Source organism: Apium graveolens, chromosome 11 (assembly GCF_009905375.1).
Source record: "Apium graveolens cultivar Ventura chromosome 11, ASM990537v1, whole genome shotgun sequence".
In the NCBI taxonomy this organism is placed as follows: domain Eukaryota; kingdom Viridiplantae; phylum Streptophyta; class Magnoliopsida; order Apiales; family Apiaceae; genus Apium; species Apium graveolens.
In genome coordinates, this window is record NC_133657.1 from 172919065 (window position 1) to 172946536 (window position 27472).

The 27472-nt window shown below is 38.3% G+C and overlaps 1 pseudogene; it reads left to right on the forward strand.

The window, feature by feature from the left end:
• The first annotated feature begins 7222 nt into the window (after nt 1–7222).
• LOC141696145 (cytochrome P450 CYP72A616-like) overlaps nt 7223–27472 on the forward strand; it is a 114360-nt pseudogene continuing 94110 nt past the window's right edge.

A 27472-nucleotide genomic window follows, 5' to 3' on the forward strand; every position in this document is an offset into this window, starting at 1 on the left:
TTTACTAAGTTCAACTGTTACAACTGTTTTTAAAAAGAGATATTTCTGTTTTACAAAACTTTTCTTTTATGCAAAGGATTTGATTTAAAAGCTAAATAAGTTGTTTGATTCTTTACAGAAAATGCCTCCCAGAAGAAATACCCGTACCAATACCCAGAATGAAGAAACCAACAACAACAATAACAACCAAGATGATACTAACTATAATGCAAACCCAGGACCCATAGACCCAGCAATAGCCCAGATTCTTCAAATCTTGGCTCAACAAACAGTTCACCTGACACAACAGCAACAAAGAAAAACCAATCCCCAGGTAACTTTCAAAACTTTTCAGGCAGTAAACCCACCAGAATTCAAGGTTTCCCTAGATCCGATTGAAGCGAATTTTTGGTTAAAGAAAATAGAGAATTCATTTGCTTTAGTTAAAGTGAAGGAAGAACAGAAGGTTGAGTTTGCAAGTTATTATTTGAAGAATGAGGCCACCTATTGGTGGGAGACTGTGAAGACATTGGAAGGTACAGATGTTATTACTTGGGAGAGGTTTAAGGAATTGTTTTTAGAAACATATTTTCCCCAGTTTGTTCAGGATCAAATGGAGCTGAAGTTTTTAGAGTTAAATCAAGGAAATATGTCGGTAGCTGATTATGAGAGTAAGTTTGAGAAATTGTCAAGGTATGTACCGTCATATGTAGATACTGACAGGAAGAAGGCTAAGAGATTCCAGCAAGGTCTGAAGCCATGGATCAGAGGGAAGGTAGCCATCCTTGAATTGGATACCTATGCAGGAGTTGTATAGAAGGCCATGATTGCAGAGACAGAGAGCGAGATGTTATAGAAGGAAAAGGAAAGTAAGAAGAGGAAGTTTGAAGGGAATGAAGGTCAGTCACAACCAGGGAAGTTTCCAAATTTTAAGAAGGGAAAGTTTCATCCAGGAAGAAATTTTAATTTCAAAAAGCAAAATACAGGCGACGGAGGTCAAGGTAACCGTCCAGTAATGTGAATCAGCCGAATCAGTTGAGGCTAAATTTTCCAGATTGTCAGGTATGTGGGAAGAAGCACGGAGGAGTTTGTAATAAGTTGAACATGGTTTATTTCAAGTGTAATCAGAAAGGGAACTATTCGAGGGAGTGCCGAAATCAGCCAGCGAGAGAGCAAGTGAACAAGGATCAGCCTACCCGTAATCCAGCGGTTAAGGTTCCAGCTTTTGGATTTACATGCTTTAAATATGGAAAGTCAGGACATATAGCTAGGGATTGCAAGACACCAACCCCAGTTAGTAATGCATTAAGAAATATGGGATCCATTCCAGTAGTAAATGAGACTCCAAGGGCTAGAGTTTTTGATATGTCTGTAAAAGACGCTATCCAGGATACTGATGTCATGGCAGGTATGCTTAATGTGAATTCTTTTTGTACCAAAGTGTTAATAGATTTGGGAGCAACTCGATCGTTTATTTCTCAAGATTTTGTTAGCAAATTAAACTGTTCAGTTGAGTATTTAAATGAAATAATGACTGTGGAATTAGCAAATCAAGAACGTATATCTGTTAATCAAGTTTGTGGGAATTGTGAGATTAAGATATCTGGTAATAAGTTTTGTGTAGATTTGATAACATTTAAGCTAGGAGAGTTTGACGTTATCTTAGGAATGGATTGGTTATCTAAGCACGATGCCCATATAGATTGTCGAAATAAGAAGGTAATGGTAAAGACGCCAGACGAGAGGATAGTAACATTTAAGGGTCAGAAGCAAGCAAAGAAGTTTTTAACAATGATTCAAGCTAAAAAGTTACTAAGGCAAGAATACGAGCATTTCGTTAATTATGTGATTGATAGAAGTCAGGAGCTAGAAAAATTTGAAGATATTCCGGTAGTCAATGAATTTCCTGATATGTTTCTCGATGAGTTACCAGGACTTTCTCCAAACAGAGAAATTGAGTTTGCGATCGACTTAGCACCTGGAATGGAACCAGTATTCAAGGCCCCGTACAGAATGGCGCCCTTTGAGATGAAGGAACTAGCAAAGCAATTGGAAGAGTTGTTAGATAAAGGAGTAATCAGACCCAATGTATCCCCGTGGGGTGCACCGGTACTATTTGTCAAGAAGAAGGATGGAAGCATGAGACTGTGCATCGACTATCGGGAGCTCAACAAGCTTACAATCAAGAACAAGTATCCGTTACCCAGAATTGATGATTTATTTGACCAATTAAAAGGAGCCAAGTACTTCTCCAAGATCGATTTGAGATCAGGATATCATCAACTAAAGATTAAGCCAGAGGATATACCAAAGAAGTTATAACTTCCAACTCTTTAAAGTTTTAAGGGTGGGTTTAAGAGTTATTTTTGATGTAGTGTCAAGATTCAAAAGTTTGTGTATGTGTGAGGTTGTTTTGCTCATATTCTTGCTAAGTACTTGAGTTTTTGAGTTGTGATGCTTGTATGTGATGCTAGATAGAATATATAAGGTGTATGTGGGTGGATCTTGAGAAGTAAAAAGTGTTGTGTTGGTCATAAGTAGTGATTGTGTCAAGAACAAGTAGTAGAAATAGAATGTGGAGCCTATTACACTTGGTCTGCCTTCTACAGTGTATTCGGCCATGTAAATATTTGAAACTTGTAAGTCACTGGCCATGACTGGGTAGATCTTGATTTGTAGTTTATGTACATGTATGGATCGTCGCGAGGGGATTTACGGTTTAGGTGTTATGACCGTTTTAGTGTAGAGCGTTCATACGAAAAGCCAACTACACATAAGGCCACTTTCATGATGATTTTGAAAGGCTAAAAATGATCTCGGAATCTTGGAAAAATCATGATAATTAAATAATGCAGCAAGGAAGACTGTCCAAAAAGAATTTTAAGAAAATATTAATATTTTAGTGAAGCGAATCGATAATCGCGTACTAACTAAGATCGTTGGTTACTGATTTTAGATCGCCAACAAAAGCCCCGAGACCATACCACTCCTAGCACTCGAGGCAAGTTTACGAAACCCTATCACAAATTATCCATGCTATATATACTGTTGTGATATTGATGCCATGATTTACAGTTTGAAAATATATGCTTGTCTGTGATATCAATACATTCAAATTATGCAATTGTTTACGAAAACAAACTTCGTTTTATACGAGTATGAGAAATTGAATGTAATTTTAATAAAATACAAGATAATGGGAGTCGGAGATATTTCAAGTCGGTTTAATTCCGGAACGAGCCAGACGCGGAAGATTTCTATTTCAATAAACAAAGTACTTTCGCGTAACATACATATTAAGCGAACGATTGAGATTTGATTTATAACTATAAGAGTTAATCGAATATTCACTCAAGGGATATCCTATTTGATTAATTATTTATAAGTAATACCTAAAGAGTTACTAAAATATCCGGAAAATACTTAAAGAGATATTGAAAAGTTTTTAAATCAATTCACTCTATCTAAAACGTATGTAACCATTCGTAGGATAATTATAAGATGTCAAATCATGTCTTAAGTATTTAAGTAAGGTTTTATCAATTCATTGAACCCTTCTTAAAAATATTATGAGACCGTAAATATTTAATATTCCGTACTTCTAAAAATCATTTAAAAATAGACATAGTTCCCAAGGATACTTTCCAAATTATTCAAAATTCTCGGAAGAGATCAATCATCTGAAACTTATCAAAACCTTAGGGAACTTAGTTTAGAAGCATAAGGGTTTTGCTTCCTCGCTCAATGAAAAACAAGTGAACAATATATGTAAAACTCTACTACAGTTAAGGGTTTGAAAATGATTTTAAATTCAAAACTCCGACAACACCCAAGGATCAATTGAATTAAAAGTGATGAATAAATCATCTTATTTAAAGGTCAACTCAGAACGATCTATTCCTTCGATAACGGATTTTGTATAAATGATATAATTGTTTTGGGACTGGAATGTGGCCTGCCCGGTATGGAGAGGTATCGGGTAGTGACCAGGCGCAGAGTGGCGCAGTGTACAATTATATGGTCTCTGTGACCATTGACTTTCGGACTTGCACGGAAAATGGGCAACCATCGTGTAATGTCTTGATAAGCCCAAAGGCGGCTAGGTTTGTATTCCTTCTACTAGTAGAGAAAATTTCGTATTCGGCTGATCACTGGTACGTAGTTTATTCCAGTATAGTCCCTTTCCTCCACTTTCGATAAATTGTTGTGAAACCTACAACAGAAGGCCGATAAGGCTGAGTTTTAAATAAGGATGTTGATGTATATATATCACATCCATTTGAGAATCTTGGTTCAAGCATCATATTGAGATTTTGAGATGAAATGAGTACGAGTATAAACTGATTAGACTGATACATTTAAGTTGAGTTTATCATAAAAATTGACAAGCATATAAACTTTTAGAAACCTTGAATATACAATGCTAAATGGTTGTTTTTTTCCTATTTAATCATAATTAAATAATGGATATCTATATCTTGCCGAGCGTTAGTGCTCACTCTTTCTTTTATAAACATCATATCACAACAGATTACCAGCATGGCCCGAACCAGGACGACTGCCCGCAAGCAGGTAGGGGACGCATGTGAGTACCGTAGACTATTCGTCCGCCAGCCACCTCAGGTAGACGAGCAGAGATAGTTTCCTTTTGAGTACTTGAACCAAGACTATTTGTGACCCGACCCAGTTTCATGTAGAGCTGTTATCGGTGTTCACCCCTTTTGAGATAATTTCCTTTGGATTGTAATGACTTAAATACTTTAACGTTAATTTAGTAATGTTTCTGAGCATATAACCTGTGTGTGTGAGTTTGGTTAAAAGGTCGAGTAATGATGTGAAAAGAGGATTAATTATTTATTAGACAATATTAAGTGATCGTAACAACCCGAATTCCCGACCTTGAATTTGGGGGTATTACAGTAATGGTATCAGAGCCCTAGGTTATAAGTCTCAGAAACATTAGGGTGAATCAACTGAATCAATGAACTAGAACTCACATAGAGTTCGTAGTCGGGCTATGAGGGTAGCACTGACATTAAGAACCCTTAGGGGTGATTTAAGTATATAAGGATAATAATGCGTGTGTTAAATGACTTGTAGGTACCCGATGTGTTAGACCCTGAGGCTGTAGAGGCGTACGAGAGAGAGCATGATGAGGCCCTTTTAGCTGAGACCGAGGTAGCTTACCCTGCCCCCATTGTGGGCTTGGAGGTATTCGAGTACCCGGAGACTGACCCTGAGGAGGATCCAGAGGAGGACCCCACTGAGCCAGACACTGAGATAGCCCCTCCTAAGGATATTCCATACGGTAGCACAGGAGGTTCCATCTCCAGAGATGATGAGGGTGGATGTGCATCAGAGGTCGATAGAGCGTTTGTTAGATCGGCTCTCAGCAGCCCAGGCTCGAGTCGCTGAGCTCGAGAATGAGACGGGAGTAGCAGATTTCATGGATAGATGATAGCTCTGCAGGCCAGAGTCACTGCACTGACTGAGGAGTTAGAGGTGAAGTTAGGGGCAGCCACCCCAGTGAGGACACCCACCCCGCCCCCTGTACCAGTTAGTCCCGCATGGACTGAGACCAACGACGGCATGGACCCTATTCTTGTCGGTGTGGCAGCGACTCCTGTAGATTCCCCACTTCCACCACCCATACCAGTCATATCCCTAGCAGATCACAATTGAGTGGTAGGTCGCTATGCTACTGATCTGACAGCGGCCGAGGCCCGTATTGCCGAGCTGAGGGACCGGCTTTCCATCGAGCGACACATGAGGATAGAGGCCCGAGGCAGGCAAGGATACCCCAGCGCCCGACGCGTGCGCAGGACCATTCACCGCATAGAGCAGAGGAACATCAGCAGGATTCACCGCTTATCCCCACAGCGTGACTTGGTGAGTAGGCGCGAGGTTATCAGGGTTGTGGTCCGCGCTATGAGGCGGATTTGTGATGTTGCTCGTGGCAAGTGGACACTGTTAGTAGTTGGTTGTTGTTCCTCAGTGGTGGTACTTAGTTGTTTTGTGATAGTTGTTTTGGTTGTTATCTTTGATAGTGCCACCAGCTAAGGATTATTATATTAAGGCAGATTGTACTTTTATTATTCAGTATGTTGTACCCAGACCTGGCATATGGCCAAATTATGTATAATTATCGTGTTGATTAGTTGCGATTTCTAGATTAGGGTTTAATCTTCTTTTATACCTGCATAATTACATACTGTCATAATAAATCAGGAAGCATGATGATTGGCAAATGAAAACAACCTAAATAAGTTTATGTAACAGGAAAATGCCGGCAAGGAGAATAGTAACAAGAACTCACCCGGCTGTATCTGGCGGCCAGGGCAGTAATAATGAACAAGGGCATCGAGCACAGACCCCACCATTAAGAATTAATGAAGAACGAAATGAGTATAATGATGAGGACTATGAAGAGTCAGAGGCTGAAGATACTCAGGGGATGGAAATGCCAGTGAACCCTATGGAGCAGTTTGTAGAATTTCTGAGGCAAAACCTGCAACAACAACGACCACCCCAGCAACCCCAGCAGGCCATGGCTAATGCGTTCAAATCTTTCAAGTTGGTCAAGCCCCCAGAGTTTCACGGTGTTGCTGACCCTGTTCAGGCCAGGGCTTGGCTGAAAGAGGTAGAAAAGACCTTTGAGCGAATTGGCACTGAGAAAGCCCACAAGACTAATTTTGCCACTTATCTCTTAAAGGGTGAGGCTAACTATTGGTGGGAAGCCAAGAAAAATATGGAGCCCCAAGGGATTGTTACATGGGAAAGATTCACTGAGTTTTTTTTAAAGAAGTATGTCCCGAAGTTTATGGAGATTCAGATGCAGCGAAAGTTCCTAGAGCTGAAACAAGAAAATATGAGCGTAGCGGAATATGAAGCTAAGTTCACAGAATTGTCGAGGTTTGTGCCACAGCTGGTGGGCACCGAAGAGCAAAAGGCTGAGAGATTTCAACAGGGATTGAAGCAGTGGATTCAGAACAAACTGGCAATTCTGGAGATAACTGACTATGCCACCCTAGTGCAGAAGGCCACAATAGCTGAAGCAGGGAGTGAAATGAGCCAGAAAATGAAGCAAACTAAGAAATGAAAGTTTGAGGGTCGAAGCAGGAGTGTGGGAGGGGAGAGCTTCCCTAGTAAGTTTGTCAGGGGGACGGCCTCCCAACCCAACCGCAGTATAGGATTCGGGGGATCAGGGATCGTGAGTGTGGCCCGGAGCGGGAACCAAACGGGAATGTCTTATCATAGCCAACCACGACCTCCTCTGCCAGAATGCAGAAGTTGTGGTAAGAGGCATTTTGGGCAATGTATGCAGAAACCGGTGACATGCTTTAAATGTGGTAAAGTAGGGCACTATGCCACAACTTGTAACCAGGAAGCGGCTAAGTGTTTTCAGTGCGGAAAGACAGGACACATGAAGAAGGACTGCCCTGCGGCAGCCCCAGCTAGCTCGAGGGGTAGTGTAGCTGCATCTAACAGAGTGCTGACTGCCAGGACCTTTAATATGATTATGAAAGATGCTGTAAGGAACACCAATGATATAGTAGGTACGCTCCTCCTAAACTCCAATCCCGCCAATGTGCTATTTGATTCTGAAGCTACTAAGTCTTTCGTATCTAAGGAATTTGCTGAAAAATTGGACTTAAAAGTGGAACCTTTGAAAGAATCTTGGCAAGTGGAAATAGCTAATCAAGAGATTATCCCTGTAAATCAAGTTTATGCTAACTGCAACCTAGAATTAGGTGGAGTGAGATACCCAGTAGATTTAATTCCTTTTCGATTAGGGGAGTTTGATGTGATATTAGGAATGGATTGGCTATCTAGAAACCATGCCCAGATTGATTGCGAGGGGAAGAAAGTAAAATTGAAAACACCTAGTGGTAAGAGTATAATAATTAAGGGGCAACGACAAACCAAGAAATTTCTAACTATGGTGCATACCAAGAGACTTTTAAGGCAAGGATGTGAGGCCTACTTGGCTCATGTGGTGGATATCAAACGAGAAACCCCTGAGATCCACACCCTACCTGTAGTTAATGAGTTTGAGGATGTATTTACCAAGAATCTTCCCGGACTACCCCCGGATCGGGAGATAGAATTTGCCATTGATTTAGCTCCCGACACGGCACCAGTATCAAAGGCCCCGTATCGTTTGGCCCCCGTCGAAATGAAAGAGTTGGCTGATCACCTGCAAGATCTATTGGATAAAGGAATGATTAGATCGAGCGTGTCCCCGTGGGGTGCACCCATATTATTTGTGAAGAAGAAGGACGGTAGCATGAGGCTGTGCATCGATTATCGAGAGCTGAACAAGCTGACCATTAAGAACAAATACCCATCGCCAAGAATAGATGACCTCTGTGACCAACTAAAGGATGCAACGTGTTTTTCCAAGATTGACCTTAGGATAGGTTATCATCAACTTAAGATCAAACTGGAAGATATACCTAAGACTGCATTTCGCACTAGGTGCGGACATTATGAGTTCCTAGTTATGTCATTCGGTTTGACTAACGCGCCCGCGGCTTTCATGGATCTGATGAACAGGGTCTTTAAGAAGTATCTGGACGAATGCGTGATAGTCTTCATCGATGATATTCTAATTTACTCTAGATCAGAGGAGGAACATGCAGAACACCTCAGGATAGTATTGGAAATCTTACGGAAAGAAAAATTGTATGCCAAATTCTCAAAGTGTGAATTTTGGTTGAAAGAAGTTCAGTTTTTGGGTCATGTGATTATTAAGGAAGGAATTCTCGTAGACCCTGTAAAGATAGAAGTTGTCGCTAATTGGGAACAACCAACCACGCCCACCGAGGTAAGGAACTTTATTGGACTGGTCGGGTATTATCGAAGGTTTGTAAAGGATTTCTCTAAGATAGCAGGCCCGTTGACTAGACTTACTCGGAAAACAGAAAAGTTTGTTTGGACAGAGAAATGTGAGGAGAGTTTCCAAGAATTGAAGAAAAGGTTGGTATCAGCCCCAGTGCTGGCCCTACCAGACGATAAAGGGAACTTTGTGATTTATAGTGATACGTCCCATAAGGGTTTGGGATGTGTGCTGATGCAGCACGGTAAGGTGATTTCCTGTGCATCCAGGCAATTAAAGGAATATGAAATGAGGTACCCCACCCATGACTTAGAATTAGCCGCCATAGTGTTTGCCCTTAAGATGTGGAGACATTACCTATACAGAGAAAAGTGTGAGATTTATACTGACCACAAGAGTCTTAAATATATCTTCACCCACAAGGAGCTAAACATGAGGCAGAGAAGGTGGTTAGAATTGATTAAGGACTACGACTATGAAATTCTTTATCACCCGGGGAAGGCCAATGTGGTGGCCGATGCCCTCAGTCGTAAGGAAAGATTGAAAAGGATCACCACGTCAGAGGATTTGATCAGAGAATTTGAAAAGTTAGAGATTGAGGTCAAGGTTGCTAAGCCAGGGACCGAAGGCTTGTATGAGATGGTTATGCAACTGGAGCTACTGGAAAAGATTAGGCGATGCCAAGAAATAGTGTTGAGGGAGAACAAGGAACTGGTAAGCGGAGAGGAGGCCAAGTGTGACCCAGACGAGAAGGGAATTAGGAGGCATGCCTACAGGATATGGGTCCCTAACGTCCAAGAATTAAAGGATGAAATTTTACGTGAAGGACACAGCTCTAGATATACGGTTCACCCAGGAAGCACCAAAATGTACCAAGATTTGAAGGAGTACTACTGGTAGCCTAACATGAAGAAGGATGTAGCGGAGTGGGTCAGTAAGTGTATGACCTGTCAGAGAGTAAAGGTAGAACATCAGCGACCAAGCGGACTCTTGTAACCCTTAGAAATTCCGATGTGGAAATGGGAGCAGATAGTTATGGATTTTGTGGTTGGATTACCCAAAACTAAGACTAACCGTGATACAATATGGGTAATTGTAGACTGACTAACCAAGTCAGTGCACTTTCTTCCAATCAAGGAAACCTACACAGTGGATAGATTAGCGGAGCTATACATGAAGGAAATTGTGGTAAGACATGGGGTGCCAGTAGCTATCGTATCTGACCGAGATCCCCGATTCAACTCTAGATTTTGGAGGAGCATTCAGGAATGCCTAGGAACCAAACTAAACATGAGCACTGCTTACCATCCTCAAACAGATGGACAAAGTGAGCGAACCATTCAGATATTGAAGGACATGTTGAGAATGTGTGTAATTGATTTTAAGGGTTCTTGGGATGAACACCTGTCTTTGATAGAGTTTGCCTACAACAACAGTTATCATGCGAGTATCGAAATGCCCCCATACGAGGCATTGTATGGCCGAAGGTGTCGTTCTCCCTTGTATTGGGATGAAGTTGGTGAGAGAAAGTTACTAGGTCCCGACTTGGTGCAAAGGACAAGGGACATAGTTCAATTAGTCAGAGGACGCCTAGCAGCAGCCCAAGACCGACAGCATAAATACACCGATCTGGCATGGAAGGACAGAGAGTATGAAGTGAAGGACAGAGAGTATGAAGTGGGTGACCAGGTATTTCTGAAAGTGTCACCATGGAAAGGATTGATGAGATTTGGGAAGAAGGGGAAGCTGAGCCCCCGTTATATTGGACCTTTGGAGATTCTAAGACGGATAAGACCCGTGGCATACGAGTTAGCTTTACCTCCAAATCTTCAATAGGTTCATAATGTTTTTCATGTATCAATGTTGAGGAAGTATAATGCGGATGCCAAACATATAGTGGAGCATGAGCAAGTAGACCTTCAACCAGATCTGTCCTATATTGAGCAGCCAGTCGAAATCATTGACCGAAAAGAGCAAGTACTCCGGAACAAGAGTGCCAATCTAGTCAGAGTCTTATGGAGGCATCACAATGTCGAGGAATCGACTTGGGAATTAGAGAGTCACATGCAAGAAAAGTACCCCCATCTATTTGTGGATTGATTCCGGGACGGAATCCTTTTAGGGGGGGAGACTGTAAGAACCCTGATTTTCGTAATATTTTAAAACTTCAGTTGAATAGTAACTGGAACTAATTATGTAATACGTATGGAGTTCATCACAAATATGAATAGTGAAATTTTAGAAATCCGAGATCATATTCTTGTTCATCGAGGAAAATAAGTGAATGTAAAAGCCGTCGGAATTCGAAGATTCACGATTACACTACGTGTTTTCGTATCCGTAAGGAATGGCGTAGAACCGGGAATACTACATGGAATAAACATTATATCAAGGCGTTTCGATGATCAAGAGAAAGGAATAGAATTGGTTAAAGGATTATAAGCGATAAAAGAATTCACTACGAAACGAAATGTTATGCGAGTAAAGTATCGGAATGGAACGACAATCGCGTGTACGATAAATAATCGAATGAGAAACTAATTTCATGCAAGTTATGAAGGGTTTTTAGCACATAATGCAACGAAAACGTAAATTTAAATCTTAAAAAAAACGAAACCCTCCGCAGGATCCATGCGAAAAATAATATTTAATTCGTAGTTCAATATGTTTACCTTAAGAAGCTTTACGTTAATGGAAAGATGAAAGTCTTTAATGGCGATCCAAAAGCGATGAACGGAGATCCTTACCAGCTGCTCCTCAAGTGTGAAGCACTCCACCGGTATTCACCAAGAAAACGATGTAATGAAGGAGGAGGAGATGGAGAGAATAGGGTTTTGTAAATCTTTTTGGTTGAGGCAAAAATAGGGTCTATAATAGTATATTTATAGGCAAAATTTTCAGCTGAAAATTTTCCCATAAAATATTATTATTATTAACCCTTTATTATTCTCACTAATAATTAAAACACCTTTTAATTATTAATCCTTTTTCTAAACACTTTAGAAATAATTCTCTCACTTGATTTAATTTCCAAAAATTAAATTCTTAATTAATAATATTAAGAACTTTTTCATAATTAATTTATAATCAATTAAATCTCATTAAATCAATTATTAAATTTGCCAATTAATTATTTATTTCATAAATAAATAATTATCAGCCATTATTAATTAATTTCTCCACCATTAAATCATTCTCTTTTATGGTGTGACCCTGTAGGTTCAATATTAAGCCGGTAGTAGAAATAAATAATAATAAAACTATTTTATCATTATTTATATAAATTCTCTAATTCATTAAATATGATTATATAAATTAATCATATTTATTCTACATCGTGAGGGATACTTCTCAGCATATCGCGACTATCCGGATAATACGAATTCACTGCTTAGAATACCAATAACCTATTCAGTGAGTAGTTACCGTATAATTAATTCCTTCTACCCTGCAATGTCACGATTAAATACAAGGCATGGAACTTGTGTCAAGCCTATCTTATTTAATCACTTGCTTTCCCATTCACTATGCTTAGTTCTATTTAATGTAAATTAGAAACTCCTTTCTAATTTCATTCACTCTGGCCAGAGATTCCTGAACTAACATAAGTGGATCAGTTTTGAACATTCTCTTCCTATACTGGAAGGGGTAGATCCTTTATTGATCATACACTTTCTTCGTGTACAAATTCCTATACCCAGTAGAGCCCTTATAATTGTCCCTTGAGACTAAGAACTAAACCAAAGCATAGTTCAGTGTACACAAGATGACTATGATGACCTCAATTCTAAGGATACTTGTACAACTACCACTATGTGAACAACTGCTGACACGTGAGTGAACTCCATCAGTTGTTCAGCTGTGTGAGTTATGTTCAGTGAACTTATTCTATAATAAGCACCTACATACTAGCTATAGTGTCACCACACAAATGTCTATGAGAACAGACATCCTTCATAATGAAGCAAGCATAGTATGTACCGATCTTTGCGGATTATTAATTACCAGTTAGTAATCCTACGACCAGGAACTATTTAAGTTTAGAGTTATCATCTTATAGGTCTCATTCTTATGATCTCATCATAATCCATAAAAAGCTTTACTCTAAAATGTGGTATATCTTATTTAAATATTTAAATAGATAGAGCCCGTAATAAAAACAAAACAAGTCTTTTATTAATATCAATGAAATCAAAACAGATTACATAAAAGTTATTCCTAAATCCTCATACATGATTGGACTTAGGACATATCTCTTTCAATCTCCCACTTGTACTAAAGGCAATCACTCTGTCTTTATGACGATCAAAGTGACTCTGAGAAAGTGGCTTTGTGAGTGGGTCTGCTACGTTGTTATGTGTGTCAACTCTCTTGACGTTGACATCTCCTCTATTTTTAACTCAGATTCACCACCAAAAACAAGAAAAATGTCCCGAGTCCTTCGCAAGTACTTAAGGATGTTTTTCACTGCTTTCCAGTGGCCTTCACCTGGATTGGACTGATATCTGCTCGTCACACTAATTGAATAAGCAACATCAGGTCTTGTACACAACATCGCGTACATGATAGATCCTATTGCTGAAGCATAAGGAATCTTACTCATACGCTCTCTTTCCTCAAGTGTCTTAGGAGACATTTTTTCGGAAAGGGACACTCCATGGCTCATCGGTATGAGACCACTTTTGGAGTTTTCCATGCTAAACCTTTTAAGCACTTTCTGGATGTATGTACCCTGGGTAAGACCTATCATTCTTCTAGATCTATCTCTATAGATCTTCATACCGAGAATGTAGGATGCTTCTCCCAAGTCCTTCATGGTGAAGTTCTTTGATAGCCATACTTTGACAGATTATAGCATCGGTATATCATTTCCTATACGAAGTATGTCATCCACATACAATACAAGAAATGTTACCGCGCTCCCACTAACCTTCTTGTAGACACATGGTTCATCTATGTTTTTGATAAAACCAAACTCTTTGATTGTCTCATCAAAACGGATGTTCCATCTACGAGAAGCTTGCCTTAAACCATATATGGTTCGCAGCAGCTTACACACTAGGTGTTAATTTCCTTGGAAAGAAAACCCTCTGGTTGTGTCATATAAACTTCCTCCTCAAGTTCCCCATTGAGGAAGGCCGTTTTCACATCCATTTGCCAGATCTCATAGTCGTAGTAAGCAGCAATCGCAAGCAAAATCTGAATTGATTTTAAAAGGGCTACAGGCAAAAAAGTTTCATCAAAGTCAATCCCTTGCCTTTGTTTGAATCCTTTTTCCACGAGCCTGGCCTTATAGGTCTCCACCTGGCCATCTGCTCCAATCTTTCTTTTGTATACCCACTTGCACCCAATAGGCTTAACACCTTCAGGCGCCTCAACCAGAGTTCATACTCGGTTGGTATACATAGATTCTATTTCGGATTTTATGGCACTATGCCATTTCTCTGAGTCAACACTACTGATAGCCTCATTATAGGTCACAGGGTCTTCATCATCAATGATTGACAACTCATTGTCATTATTAATGACAAGGCCATAATACCTCTCAGGTTGGCGAGACACTCTCCCTGTCATAGAATGGTCTGTTCCACAGAAGGTTGTTCAGTCTGAACAGGTGTTTCCACTTGATCCGTAGTAGTTTATGCTTCTTGAACTTCATCAAGTTCAATTTTGCTCCCACTGTTTCCTTCAAGGATAAACTCCTTTTCCAAGAAGGTAGCATGTCTGGAGACAAACACCCGATGATCGGTGTAAAAGTAATACCCCAAAGTCTCTTTCAGATATCCCACAAAATTACATTTTACGGATCGAGATTCCAGCTTATCTGGGTCAACTTTCTTGACATAAGCTGGACATCCCCAAATCTTAACGTGTTTAAGACTCGGTTTCCTTTCTTTCCATATCTCATATGGTGGTTGAGGAACAGATTTGGAAGTCACCTTATTCAGTAAATATGCTGAGGTTTCCAATGCATAACCTCATGGGAATACTGGAAGATTCGCATAGCTCATCATGGACCGAACCATGTCTAACAAAGTTCGATTTCTCCTTTCAGATACCCCATTTAAGTGTGAAGTATATGGAGGAGTCCACTGGGTGACTATACCATTTTCTTTGAGATAATCTAGAAACTCTCCATTCAAGTATTCAGCACCTCGATCTGATCGAAGAGTTATAATACTGTGTTTGGTTTATTTCTCCACTTCATGTTTATATTCTTTGAACTTTTCAAAGGCTTCAGACTTGTGTTTCATCAAATACACATATCCGAATCTAGATCTATCATCTATGAAAGTAATGAAGTACGAAAATCCACCCATGGCTTGCGTAGACATTGGTCCACATACATCTGTGTGTACCAATCCTAGCAAATCTGCAGCCCTCTCTCCATGTTCACTAAATGGAGATTTGGTCATTTTACCCAATAGACAAGACTCGCATGTAGGATATGATTCAAAATCAAAAGGGTCAAGTAACCCTTCCTTATGCAATGTCCGCGGTCTATTTTCACTAATATGACCTAGCCTACAGTGCCATAAATAGGTCAGATTTTCATCATCTCGTTTTTTTTTATTAGTTTGTTCAATCTGAAGTAAATCATGCTCTACGTCACATACATACAGACCATTATTTAAAATGCCACGTCCAAAAAGAACATTATCTCTAAGGATAGAACATTCATTATTCTTAATAATAAATGAAAAACCATCCACATCCAACATAGGAATAGAAACAATATTCCTCACAATAGAGGGAACGTAATAACAATTATTCAAAATAATAGTCTTGCCCGTAGGCATATGTAAACTAAATGATCCTACAGATATGGCCGCAACCCTTGCTCCATTTCCCATACGTAGAATCACCTCATCTTTTTCAAGAGTCCTACTTCCCTTTAGTCCTAGCAACGAATTGCAAATATGAGAACCACAGGCGGTATCTAATACCCAAGTAGAAATTTGACCTAGTGACATATTAACTTCGATCATGAACATGCATGAATCAGAAGCGGTAGTCTTACTACCCTTCTTCTTCTTCAATTCTGCAAGGTAAACCTTGCAGTTCCTCTTCCAGTGCCCCAACTTGTTACAGTGAAAACAAACAGCTAAATTAGGACCAGTCAACTTGTGAGCATCTAGTATGCTCCGGAGTGATAATGCAGAAGACATGACGAATATAGTAAATCTGTAAATGATAAACACATAACAACACTTAGCAAATATTCAATTTTATTTCAAAACACTCTATGAATCGGGTCTTTATTCATAAGTGTCTCCCACTAGTTTATCTAATTTTTTCAACCCCCTAAGTGAAAATTAAGCATTCATAATGCTAGTGGGAATAGGGATCCTACATTTCATCACACAACCTCAGCTGTGGCACGAAACTTCATGTGATGTTCAATAGGCAGACAACTCTTGTCAATTATGTGGCGCCCTCCAAACCCGGGTCAGAAGTTTGGGGTCCACACACACACACACCTTATTTATAATCTGCTTATCGCAATAATAAAGATAACAATAATATGCAGTGACCCTATTTACCAACTACCACGGATCGCAACAGGTTAAAGTATGCACACAAGCCACACATTTACTTATATTACATACTGTTCAAATCCCAACTATTCCAAACTCAAAACTGAGTATTAAACATTATTACAACTTTTATACAGTTAAATTATTCCAAAAGAAGCCTACTAGCTCAGCTTTCTCAACTTGAACCCCTAGCTCTCGCGCTGGACTGGGGATCCTCGTTACCAACTGGTTCCTTTTTAACTGGAAAGAATATAAACAACATCGCACAAATAAGCTAACTAGCTCAGCAAGTCATAATGACAAAACTGAGAATAATGATCATCAAGTGAACATGTTTATGATTTCAAGTGAATAATGGATTATGATTTAGAATTGGATATTATATTTTCAGGTTAAAAACCAAGGTTAGGCTGCTGATCAGTCACGCACTAACCCCGAGCAAAGCACACAGCACTGCTCTAACTACTGGATCCAAGGTACCATTGGCCTAACTTGACCATTATATGGTCTGACAACGAATCTGGTCCACAATTTTATAAAAATAATCCAATTCTAACATAATAACAGAATAAGCAATAATAATTAATAACCAGAATCATTAACAACAATGAGTGTTTAACAATGAAAGGGTTTCAATCCTTGTAAGGATCAATAAGGTAATTTCAAAGCTTGGATGTTGGGTAATAAAAGAATTGGATAACAAAGGAATCAATGTTTTAGGGTTTCAAGGATTTGGTCTTTCAAAGCATAAAATACAAAGATTTGATTGTGTAAGCAATCTGGTTCAGTGTTTAATATTTAGTTTGTATGTATTTGTGGAGTAGGATCGTATACTTGAGGTTCGTGTTTGGGTATACAACAATCAATGGTCTAGAAAGAATCAGGTTACGGCTCAAGATCAATAACTGGAATCAAGGTTTAGGGTACAGTGCTTCAAAGCACTTGCAATATCAACAAGACTATCAAGTACTACAATATCTCGAGAAAGTTCAGAACACTTGTCTGGTATTAGCTTACTACACTACACTCGCTTCCAATCACAATCGTCTTACTCCTCAACTACCTGTTTCCCTTTCCTGCGCCTTGCCTCTTCTGCTCACATATCATAAACATCTATCAATAATCGACTCATAGAGTTCTATTCAACACATACTTCTATCTACCCTTCGTTTTACCCAAATCCGATTAACGGATTGAAAGTTATGCAATAATCAAGTAAACACTGAATATATAGACTGATAGTCAATCAACAGGTCACATATAGCACATAATACATCACGTAATCAATGATATATTATTTATAAAGAAGTCTCGGGTCATAAATAGGCTTTCTGATATTTAAAATGATTTTTAAAACATTTTTCAGAATTAAAACGGGTCGTTGGATCAATTTCGGGTTAATAAACAGGGTTCGGTAGGCCAATTCTGGCTCTGAAACAATTTTATACTAATTACCGAGCTTTGGAAATAATTTAGAATAATATTTTAAAGCTCGAAACTATTTTTTGGAATTTTTTAATCATTTTTAAATAATTAAATCTAATTAAATAATTGATTAAAATCAATTAATAATTAATTAAATCAATTAATCAATTAATTTTCGAATTAATTGACCAATTAATTAATTAAAAATTAACTGAAATCAATTAACTAATTAATTTAGATTTATTTTTGAATTAAAAATAATTTTCGGAATTAAAATAATAATTTTCAGAATTAAAATAATAATTTTCAGAATTTTCAGAAATTAAAAATGAATTTTTATAATAAAAATAAATAGGAAATATGATTTTTAAACATTTTATAAACAGGAATCCTATTTTTGAAAATACAGGGACTAAACTTCACCATCTTCAAAAATACAGGGACTAAACTGCAATTTTGCAGTTTCAGTCGCCGGAAAATCGGGGGTGGCCGGAGAACTCACCTCCGGCATCCTCCCACCACCATCACCTCCAGAATTGAACTACACAACACCAGGAACCTATATCTGCAATCAAAATTCATCAATAACCCTAGACTTGGCCGGAATTTGATCAAGAAACTCGCCGGTTTCCGGCGGGTTCGACGTAAACTTCAAAACACAACTCCCTTCTCTACAGACCTCGTTGATTCATGAAACTTGTACGACTAGATTGCAAATTTCACAGAGAATACAATACACTATACCACAATATCAATCTATTTCAGAATAAGAAACCCCCAAATTTCAATTAAGAACATTCATACGGGTTATAAACCTTAATTTTAAAATTCGAAAATCAAACTCAAATTTGAACATGTTATTGAACTCCAAATCAGACGTATAATATATCAAAATCATCAGGAAAACAAGCTCTACAACATGCAATCATCAAATCATAAAACAATCATCCGAACAAAAATTCATATTTTTAATAAATTTAATTCGAAAATAAATAAATTTCCAGAAAATAAACCTTTGATTCTGCAGTGAAACAAAGCTCAGAATTTGATAGAACACTTCAAATCCTTCGTTTTGGTTACTCAAGCTTTGAAAACAGAGATCGGTAATGCCTTCGTTTTGCTGTTTGATTCTTTAAACATTTTATGTAATTAGGGTTTTTCTCTAAAAATTATAGATTTAACTATCTGCAAATGATTTTGATACGAAATAAAATACGGAAAAAAGCTATTTATATTTACGGAATATTAGTATCCCGTTGGTTCATTCGGGATATAAAACGGTACGTTTATTTGTAAAAACTGATACAAACGGTATCGGTTTTCGGGACAATTACCAATATCAGTACAATTTGTACTGCGATCTTGGTCTCAGCGCCTGGTTACACATATTACGAATTGATAATTGTGATAGTTTAATAAAAATCTCCCTTTTATCGAAAATACGGGTTTTATTGATTTACCGAAACGAATAATGTATCGAAAATGTTGCGCCGGGACCCGCGCAGGACAAACAGTACGCCGGATCGAAAAAGTCGAAACATGGAATATGCTCGGAATATTACAATTAGGTTGGGAAGGAGTTCTCGGAAGAGTTTCGGGTTCCAAAAACGTAACAACGGTTGACGTCGGTTGGTTCCCGTTTTTATAAAATAGATTTTAAATACTCGGAAAAAGATTTTATAAATTTCATATGATCCTTATAAATCCATAAATCAACATAAAAATAATTAGGAAGATATGACAATTATCTATGTTTTATTTTGGACATATAAAAATTAAAATACTCAATTAATATTATTTTTAAATATCCAAGTACATATAACATTTAACAATTAACTCACAGAATAGATACTGAACTCACATAATAATTATTTAATAGCAAAATAATTATACGATATATCCCGGATATTACATCCTTCCCCCCTTGAAAGGATTCTCTCCTCAGAATTTCCTAAGAAAACAAATGAGGGTACTTTTCTCTCATATCACTTTCTAACTCCCAGGTTGACTCTTCAACCTTTGGGTTTCTCCACAATACTCTTACTAACTTTACCACTTTATTTCTCAATACCTTCTCCCTCTCCTCTAGAATCTCTATCGGACTCTCTATATATGACAAATCTGCCTGAAGCTCTATTGGCTCATATTCTATTACATGCCTGGAGTCTGGATTATATTTCTTGAGCATCGATACGTGAAAAACATTATAAATGTGCTCCATTTACGGTGGTAACGCCAAGTCGTAAGCTACTATGCCAACGCGCTTTAGGATCTCAAAAGGTCCAACATATCTTGGACTCAGCTTTCCTTTCTTTCGAAACCTCGTTAGTCCTTTCCACGGTGATACTTTCAGTAATACCAAGCTTCCTTCTTCAAATTCCATGTCTTTCCTTGACTGAATCTGCATATTTCCTCTGATGATCTTGTGCGGCTATCAATCTCTTCTGGATAATTTCAACAATTTTCCTTTGTCTGCTGTACCAATTCAGGTCCAAGTATCTTGCAGTCCTCCTACTTTGTCCCAATATATTGGAGATCTACATTTGCGTCCATAAAGGGCTTCATAGGGTGGCATCCCAATGCTGGCATGATAACTGTTGTTGTAAGCAAACTCTACCAGAGGTAAATGTTCGTCCCAACTTCCTTTGAAATCAATAGCACAAACACGTAACATGTCCTCGATTGTCTGGATCGTTCTTTCACTTTGGCCATCCGTTTGGGGGTGATAGGTCGTACTCATATTCAGTCTTGTTCCCAAACATTCTTGAAAACTCTTCCAAAATCTTGAATTAAACCTTGGATCTCGATCAGATACAATAGACACAGGAACTCCATGACGAACTACAATTTCCTTCAGGTACATATGGACCAACTTGTCGAGCGAAAATCTTTCATTTATAGGCAGAAAATGAGCTGACTTGGTAAGTCTATCCACTATAACCCAAATGGCATCATGATTAGCCCTTGTCCTTGGTAATCTAACTATGAAATCCATGGCAATATGTTCCCATTTCCACTCTGGAATCTCCAATGGCTGTAACAATCCACTTGGTCTCTGATGCTCTACTTTAACTCTCTGACAGGTATAACATTTGCTAATCCATTCCGCAATTTCCCTCTTCATGTCTGGCCACCAATAATTCTTCTTTAAATCTCTGTGCATTTTGGTACTCCCTGGATGGATGGAATACCTTGAACTATGTGCCTCCTGTAAAATTTTATTTTTCAGCTCCGTCACTGGTGGAATCCAAATTCTAGATGAAAACCTCAGAATACCTTGGTCATCTTTCTGCGTATATAACTCTTCCCCTACCAAGCGATTTATATCTTGATCCATTACATCTTCCTGACATTTCTTTATTTTCTCAAATAATTCTGGTTGGAAAGTCATACTGTATACTTTCGCTTCCTTAGGCTTGCAAACTTTAATCTCCAATTCCAATTTCTGAAATTCCTTATATATATCTTCAGGTACTGATAATACATTCAACCTTTCCTTCCGACTCAATGTGTCTGCTACCACGTTCGCTTTACTGGGATGATAATTAATCGAGCAATCATAGTCTTTGATCAACTCTAACCATCTCCTTTATCTCATATTAAGTTCCTTCTGTGTGAATATGTACTTTAAGCTTTTGTAATTCGTGAAAATCTCGCACTTTTCTCCATACAAATAATGTCTCCAAATCTTCAAAGCGAAAACTATGGCTACTAGCTCCAAATCATGAGTAGGATACTTCTGTTCGTGTGGTTTCAATTACCTTGATGAATACGCAATGACCTTTTCGTGCTGCATTAGAACACATCCTAATCCTTTGTGAGAAGCATCACTATAAATTCCGAAATTCCCTTGATCATCTGGAAGTGACAAAATAGATGTCGTGATTAATCGTCGCTTCAACTCCTTAAAACTTTCCTCGCATTTATCGTTCCATATAAACTTCTCATTCTTTCGTGTAAGCTTTGTTAATGGTGTGGCAATCCTCGAGAAATTTTGAACAAATCGACGATAATATCCCGCTAATCCTATGAAACTTCTTACCTCGGTGGGTGTTTTCAGTCTCTCCCAATTCGTAATTGCCTCGATCTTTGCCGGGTCTACTTTGATCCCTTCATTACTAACTATGTGCCCTAAGAACTGAACTTCCTGTAGCCAAAACTCACACTTCGAGAATTTAGCATATAACTTCTTTTTCCTTAAAATTTCCAAAGCCGTTCTCACATGTTCCGCATGATCCTCTTCCGTCTTTGAATAGATTAAAATATCGTCTATTTACACAATAACAAATTTATCCAAATAATCCTTGAAAATTCTGTTCATCAGGTCCATAAACGCTGCCGGGGCATTGGTCAATCCAAAAGACATCACTAAAAACTCGTAATGTCCATACCTTGTTCTGAAAGCTGTCTTTGGTATATCTTCTGGCTTGATCTTTAGTTGATGATATCCTGATCTTAAATCAATTTTGGAGAAATACTTGGCTCCCTTCAATAGGTCGAATAGATCGTCAATTCTGGGTAACGGATACTTGTTCTTGATTGTCAGCTTGTTGAGCTCCCTATAGTCAATACACAGTCTCATGCTTCCATCTTTCTTCTTGACAAATAATACCGGGGCTCCCCACAGGGATACACTGGGTCTGATTACTCCTTTCTCTAACAACTTCTACAATTGCTTCGCTAGCTCTTTCATCTCGACGGGCGCCATTCTATACGGGGCCTTGGATACTGGTTCTGTTCCAGGTGCTAAGTCGATCGCAAATTCAATTTCTCTATCTGGAGGAAGTCCTGGTAACTCATCGAGAAATACGTCTGGAAATTCATTCACAACTGGAATATCTTCAAGTTTTGTTGGTTCTGGACTTCTGTCAATCACATATACCATGAAATGCTCACATCCTTGTCAGTAGTAACTTCTTGGCTTGAATCATCGTTAAGAACTTCTTTATTTGTTTTTGGCCCTTGAACGTTACTATCCTTTCGTCTGGCGTTTTCATCATTACCTTCTTATTTGGACAATCTATCTGGGCATTGTGCCTAGATAACCAATCCATCCCTAATATAACGTCAAATTCTCCCAACTTAAATAGTATCAAATCTACACAAAACTTACTACCAGAAATCTCAATCTCACAATTCCCACAAACTTGATTAACAGATACACGTTCTTGAGTTGCTAATTCCACAGTCATTATTTCATTTAAACACTTAACTGGACAATTTAACTTACTAACAAAATCTTGTGAAACAAACGATCGAGTTGCTCCCGAATCTATTAACACTTTGGCACATAAAGAATTCACATTAAACGTACCTGCCACGACATCCGTATCTTGGATCGCATCCTTCATCGACATGTTAAAAACTCTAGCCCTTGGAGTCTCATTCACTGCTGGGGTAGATCCCATAATCCTTAATGCATTACTAACTGGGGCTGATGTCTTGCAATCCCTGGCCATATGTCCTGGCTTTCCACATTTAAAGCACATAAATCCAATGGCTGGAACCTTCACTGCTGGATTCCGGATAGGCTGATCCTTACTTGCTGGTTCTCTTGCTGGCTGATTTCGGCACTCCCTCGAATAGTGCCCTTTCTGGTTGCATTTGAAACATACCACATTCAACTTATTACAAACTCCTCCATGCTTCTTTCCACATACTTGACAATCTGGAAAAGTTAGTCTCAACTGATTTGGCTGATTTGTAGTAACTGGACGGTTGCTCTGGCCTCCGTCTCCTGCATTCTGTTTCCTGAAATTAAAATTTCTCCCTGGCTGAAACTTGCCCTTCTTAAAATTTGGAAACTTCCCTGGTTGTGACTGACCCTCACTTCCCTCAACTTTCCTTTTCTTGCTTTCTTTCTCCTTCTGGAACATCTCACTCTCTGTCTCTGCGATCATAGCCTTTTGTAATACTCCTGCATAGGTATCCAATTCAAAAATGGCTACCTTCCCTCTGATCCAGGGTTTCAAACCTTGCTGGAATCTTTTAGCCTTCTTCCTGTCAGTATCCACATATGACGGTACATACCTTGACAATTCCTCAAACTTACCCTCATAATCTGTTACCGACATGTTCCCCTGCTTTAATTCTAAAAACTTCAGCTCCATTTGATCCTGAACAAACTGAGGAAAATACTTTTCTAAAAACAATTCCTTAAACCTTTCCCAAGTAATAACATCTGTACCTTCCAATGTCTTCACCATCTCCCACCAATAGGTGGCTTCATTCTTCAGATAGTAACTTGCAAACTCAACCTTCTGTTCCTCCTTTACTTGCACTAAGGCAAATGCCTTCTCTATTTCCTTTAACCAAACATTTGCTTCAATTGGCTCTAAGGAACCCTTGAATTCTGGTGGGTTTACTGCTTGAAAAGTTTTAAAAGTTACCTGGGGGTTGGTCTATCTTTGTTGTTGTTGTGCCAGGTGAACTGTTTGTTGGGCTAAGATTTGAAGAATCTGGGCTATTGCTGGGTCTATGGGTCCTGGGTTCACATTTGGGTTTGTATCATCTTGGTTGTTGTTGTTGTTGGTTTCTTCATTCTGGGTGTTGGTGCGGGTATTTCTTCTGGGAGGCATTTTCTGTAAAGAATCAATCAAATTATTTAGCTTTTGAATCAATCTTTTGCATAAAAGAACAGTTTTGCAAAACAAAAATATCTCTTTTTGAAAACAGTTGTAACTAAGTAAATTGCATGCTTCTTTACAGAATATATAAACAGTTATGGAGAACAGGGTACATGGTATCACAGGGGTATAACTGGTGCAATAGATAAGGTAAGGTAAAACAGGTGCAATAAAATAAATGACAGTGCTGGAAAGGAAAAAGGTACTGATATATATAGATCAAAAGTTTTAGGTAGTACAAGTGTAAGGACGCTTTGGAAGTAAAAGCAAAAAGAATACAATAACCTACTCACTAGTCAGCATAGCTAGTCTATAAAGACAATTCAAAAGTCTACTGATACACACTACGCACTATTGTACATACTACATAACCATAACAACACTGCTCAGCATCTCCATCTCTGAATCTCTGGCTCATGGCAAATCTGGACCTCCTATCTCCTCAAGCTCCTCTAGAACCCACTTAGCCCACTCCACTAGGAAATCAGGGGTGATGTCCTCATGTGTAGCCTCAGCAATCCTCACAGGAGCTGCTCTATGAAATGCCTGGAGCCTCTCCCAAAGTCGTCTCTCACCACTCCCCATCTCTCTGGTACACATGATATGTAATAACTCCTGGATCTGACCCTGTAGGAATCGCTGCTCCATAAGGCAAGCCTCAAACTGATGATATGGGACAGGATAGGAAGAGAACTGGAAAGGTATTCCTGTGACTGAATGACTAGTAAAGCCTGAATCAGCAGGTGGGGGTCCTCTGACAAGTGGCCTCATGCCTGGAGGTGGAATAGCCTGCAATGGTACGGGCTGCAACACAGGTGGAGGTAGTATAGCCAACACTGGTGGAACAACAGGATGTGGATCCGAAGACGGCACTCCAACTGAAGGCTCTGAGTGATCAGCTGATACGGGAATAAAAGAGTCGGCCATCGCTGCAATCTGAAATCATATCGCAATATAAGAATCTCGAACCATAACGCGAATTACACTAATACCTGATATACCGAAGCACTCAACCTCTCGACATTCTATCTTTCTATTCCTTACTTCTATTCCTAACCCTCTACCCATTCTCGTCAACCTAGGCTTGTGTCAGTGACTTATAACCTGTAGCTCTGATACCAAACCTGTGGCGCCCTCCAAACCCGGGTCAGAAGTTTGGGGTCCACACACACACACACCTTATTTATAACCTGCTTATAGCAATAATAAAGATAACAATAATATGCAGTGACCCTATTTACCAATTACCACGGATTGCAACAGGTTAAAGTATGCACACAAGCCACACATCTACTTATATTACATACTGTTCAAATCCTAACTATTCCAAACTCAAAACTGAGTGTTAAACATTATTACAACTTTTACAAACTTAAATTATTCCAAAAGAAGCCTACTAGCTCAGCTTTCTCAACCTAAACCCCTAGCTCTCGCGCTGGACTGGGGATCCTCGTTACCACCTGGTTCCTTTTTAACTGGAAAGAATATAAACAACATCGCACAAATGAGCTAACTAGCTCAGCAAGTCATAATAACAAAACTGAGAATAATGATCATCAAGTGAACATGTTTATGATATCAAGTGAACAATGGATTATGATTTAGAATTAGATATTATATTTTCAGGTTAAAAACCAAGGTTAGGCTGCTGATCAGTCACACACTAACCCCGAGCAAAGCACACAACACTGCTCTAACTACTGGATCCAAGGCACACATTGGCCTAACTTGACCATTATATGGTCTGACCATGAATTTGGTCCACAATTTTATAAAAACAATCATATTCTAACATAATAACAGAATAAACAATAATAATTAATAACCAGAATCATTAACAACAATGAGTGTTTAACAATGAAAGGGTTTCAATCCTTGTAAGGATCAATAAGGTAATTTCAAAGCTTGGATGCTGGGTAATGAAAGAATTGGATAACAAAGGAATCAATGTTTCAGGGTTTCAAGGATTTGGTATTTCAAAGCATAAAATACAAAGATTTGATTGTGTAAGCAATCTGGTTCAGTGTTTAATATTTAGTTTGTATGTATTTGTGGAGTAGGAACGTATACTTGAGGTTCGTGTTTGGGTATACAATAATCAATGGTCTAGAAAGAATCAGGTTACGGCTCAAGATCAATAACTGGAATCAAGGTTTAGGGTACAGTGCTTCAAAGCACTTGCAATATCAACAAGACTATCAAGTACTACAATATCTCGAGAAAGTTCAGAACACTTGTCTGGTATTAGCTTACTACACTGCACTCGCTTCCAATCACAATCGTCTTACTCCTCAACTACATGTTTCCCTTTCCTACGCCTTGCCTTTTCTGCTCACATATCATAAACATCTATCAATAATCGACTCATAGAGTTCTATTCAACACATACTTCTATCTACCCTTCGTTTTACCCAAATCCGATTAACAGATTGAAAGTTATACAATAATCAAGTAAACACCGAATATATAGACTGATAGTCAATCAACAGGTCACATATAGCACATAATACATCACGTAATCAATGATATATTATTTATAAAGAAGTCTTGGGTCATAAATAGGCTTTCTGATATTTAAAATGATTTTTAAAACATTTTTCGGAATTAAAACGGGTTGTTGGATCAATTTCGGGTTAATAAACAGGGTTCGGTAGGCCAATTCTGGCTCCGAAAAAATTTTATACTAATTATCGAGCTTTGGAAATAATTTAGAATAATATTTTAAAGCTCGAAACTATTTTTCGGAATTTTTAAATCATTTTTAAATAATTAAATCTAATTAAATAATTGATTAAAATCAATTAATAATTAATTAAATCAATTAATCATCTAATTTTTGAATTAATTGACCAATTAATTAATTAAAAATTAACTGAAATTAATTAACTAATTAATTTAGATTTATTTTTGAATTAAAAATAATTTTTGGAATTAAAATAATAATTTTCAGAATTTTCAGAAATTAAAAATGAATTTTTATAATAAAAATAAATAGGAAATATGATTTTTAAATATTTTATAAACAGGAATCCTATTTTTGAAAACTTTGCAAACTACAGGGACTA